This window comes from Lissotriton vulgaris, chromosome 1_2 (genome assembly GCF_964263255.1).
Source record: "Lissotriton vulgaris chromosome 1_2, aLisVul1.2, whole genome shotgun sequence".
Taxonomy (NCBI): domain Eukaryota; kingdom Metazoa; phylum Chordata; class Amphibia; order Caudata; family Salamandridae; genus Lissotriton; species Lissotriton vulgaris.
Genome location: NC_141686.1, coordinates 104,489,178 through 104,492,869, shown reverse-complemented (window position 1 = coordinate 104,492,869; position 3,692 = coordinate 104,489,178). Strand labels below are relative to the sequence as shown.

The 3,692-nt window shown below is 42.6% G+C and overlaps 1 pseudogene; it reads right to left on the bottom strand.

Annotated features, from left to right (window-relative positions):
• Window positions 1-504: 504 nt before the first annotated feature.
• On the bottom strand, window positions 505-2,070 carry LOC147734635 (uncharacterized; annotated as a pseudogene).
• Between the last annotated feature and the right edge of the window lie 1,622 nt (window positions 2,071-3,692).

Sequence of the window (3,692 nt, the reverse complement as noted above, 5' to 3'; positions counted from 1 at the left end):
CCACGGGTCCTTAGACCAACAAAATAGAGATTGGCACTGAAGCTGGAATTCAAATAACAAGTTTATTAATCACTCATGAGAGGGACTACGTCCACACAGCACTCTCAAGTGCTGCCTGAGGTCGTACATTTAGGTCACAGAACACAGGCCTTATATACAGCTTTTTCGGCACTGGTAAGCATGTGGATACAAATAGAAGTTACAGGCCTACACAGGAATAGTTACCGACAAACATGGGCAGATGGGAAATCACTTAGTCAGCAAAGTGGGAGGGGGAGCAGGAGTGCTTATGGCAGCACTAAGAGATTGACAGTTAAGTGTGAGACCAGGTCTTCTGGCAGCTACAAACTCTTTAGCATGCATATTCCTTTTAGCTGAGTCAGGAAGTCAACTAAAATAGACAGCACAGGCAGGGAAAAAGACGAGCAGCAGAGAATGGGAGAATTACAAAGCCAACAAAATAGATGCCACAACCAATATGGTTTCAGCTTATGCTAACAGAAATTATTCCAGATTTCCACAGATTACCCATTTAGCATATGCTGAAGACATTGAAGGAACACGAAAAATGTCACTGACATCGGTCTGCATAGTTTCATTAATTTCTTGATCACTTGCTAATCGGGCATTTACATTCTTAACATTCTGTTTAGTCGATATACATGAGGTGCAAGTAGAAACACAAAGGGAACAAATCATTGGGCAGCATTGAATACATAGGCAACAACTAAAAAGAATAGCAAAAATTATACATAGGGTTGACAATAATTTCCAGCCTCATACAGTAAACATGTTCCATAGCCATCCAGTCAAAGTCCAAGTCCCTGAATACAGGTGGATTTCAGTGGCTATTTTGTACATCCTAGAGATTGCGTCAAAAACAGAAGGAGCCTGGTCAGGGATATAAACGCTCCAGCTACTCCCGACGATGCGACATGCACCACCAAGGTCAGTCAGGATAACATCAAGAACCATCCTATTTTGGAGCGTCACAATTCTCGCAATTTGTAGTTCTTCTGTGATATTTCCAATCGCCATTGCTGTCTGATTGGTTACAGCCTCTATAACACGTGTCAAGCGTCGGATCTTTCTGCTGTTTAAGGCTACACCAACAAAGAAGAATAGTCCTAAATTAAAGTCAATATACTGCTGAAGTGCAGTATCAGTTTGATCCACCTCATCATTATTTATTGTCCTCTTGAATTATCTCTTAGAAATATCATTATATAGTTTATAGTCTTTATGGTAGGAAGCAGGGGTGCCAAAAACACAGGTGGAAGCAAAAAGGACACATAGCAGATGCTGAACCAACCATTAGGTAGATGATAATAACCTTTACTTCCGCAAATGAAATAGGTATTGTGTGAGGACAAAAAACTTCTATTGTTCATTCCAGTAATATTTAACACTAAAGTACAGTCACTTTTTCCCACAGGGATATTGCCAATACTGCTTACACAAAGATACGCTCGAGCTCAAGTAACAGCAATAACAGGAGGCCTATTTCCCTTGATGGTTCAAGTGTTGGGGAAACATAGTGTGTGGAGGAATTTCCTCTACGATACTCCATCATTTCCCATACAGTTCCTTTAGCTTGTGGATCTCCTTCCTCATCAGGGTAACAGATTTTATTCAACTGAGCTTTAAGTCTACCTACATCAAAATTAGCAATATTAGTGATATGAGAAGCCCACAATAGTGCAAACCAGGCTCTGCAGGAGCCAACAGCAGAGGAATAAAAGGTGTTCCTCCTAGTTTCTGATGCGCTGGCATCATTCCACATACCCAGCAGTTAGTAACGTTCGTAGAATTGTGTGTATGGTGCAACATCTGAATGAAAGTGTTATTGAGGTAGGAGATTTTGTGCTTCTGCTCATGATAAGGAAGAGTAAAGTAAAGATGTTCAATGGGGACAGGAGTAGTAGCAGTCAATAGATTTCGGACAGGAGCTACTTCCTCTACAATCCATGTTATTATAGCAACAGTAACAGCAGTCAAAGTAAGTCCAGTAGCAATTATTGTTCTTTTGCTACAAACTCTTGCAGCAGTTGGTTTTTTCTCCTTAGGCATATTTACTTTGTCGACAAACAACAAAACAGATGGTGCCCTAAGGTCCTGGGCAGGCGTTGGTTTCTTCACTAATGTTGAGAAGAGTAGTCACTAATAGGCCACCCCCCTTTGTAGTCAGTCTTTAACCACCCATGACAGTAGCTCAAACAGTCTTTTTCAGCAACAAAGTGTCTTTCTTCCTGGGTCGCAGCTGATAACGGGATGTACCAGGAATCGTGTGGTCTGGGAAGACTTTCTCAGATTCTTCAGGTGACGTGGCTTGTTCTTTCTCGGTGACCAGGATATCGCAGTGATCTGCAAACGCAGCTGGGCTCACTAGGTCTTGCAACACTTTTCTGCAGTGTGTCGCATGGACCCAGTTTTTCCGGTTCGTCCTCTGAACTGCAGTTCTGGTAGCCAGCAGCACCTGCTCAGGGCCTCGCCATCTCGGTGTTAGGGAGCTGGTCCTCTGGAATGACTTCATGACCACAAAGTCACCAGGCCGTAAACAATGGCCCTCACCTTGCAACCTGTCTGGAAGAGTCTCCCGAACCTGTTAATAAATAGAAGACAAACTGTCAGTTAACTGAGACAAATAGTCATTCATCAATACATAGGGTACATCATGTATAGGGTGTAGCTTAGGAATCCCCCAAATATTATTTGGCCTTCCGAAAACCACCTCCTATGGTGTGTGGCCAGATTGTGTATGTGGTATCGATCTAATGGATAGCAATGCTAAGGGCAATGCACCAGGCCATTTCAAAGATGTGGAAGCCTGTATTTTAGCCAATTTTAGTTTCAGGGTAGAATTGTAACGTTCCACTAGTCCTGCTGATTGTGGGTGAAAAGCAACATGAAACTTCTGCTTAATTTACAACCCTTTCATGAGATACTCAACAACTTGCCCAAAAAATGGGGTCCGTTGTCACTCCACTAAGCTCGGGAAATGCAGAATCAGGGAAAGAACTTCTTTAGGAGCACCTTTGCTGTAGTAAGAGCTGTATGATCTTCCATAGCGTATGCCTCCACCCATTTACTAAAGGTACAAACCACTACCAAGATGTACTTCAGGTTGTTACAGCGCTCAAGCTGGATGTAATCCATTTGCAGGACCTCAAAAGGTGCAGTAGGTATTGCAAACCCTCTTGTTGGAGTTTGTGTTCCCTTTCCAGGATTATACTGGAAACAGATCAGACAGGACTGGACTCTTAGCCATACAGACAATCTCTGGATGATCCCAAACTTGCATAAGTTGTTTTGCTATTGAGGATGCTCCAGCATGTGCCGGCCCATGTGCCATGTGAATCATAGGGTGTAAATAGGCTGTGGGTTACTTTTTCTTTATTTCTCCAACAGCCCTCATTATGCAATGCTCCCTCCTTGGACCATTGGTCTAATTCATCAACAGAGGCAGATTTTTTTTTAATTTTTTTTAAAATAATTTTTATTGTAGTCATACCTGTACAGGCCCATACATATTCAAGTAGCTTCATAAAATTGAGCAGGTATACAATATGATTTGTTGGTCAGTACACAGCCGTTATGCCCACAACCCGGGGGTTGGGCGGCGATGATGTCTCTGCTCTTCCATGCCCGACGTTTAGAATAAAGGAGTAATCGGTGTCCGGATCGTGTGCATG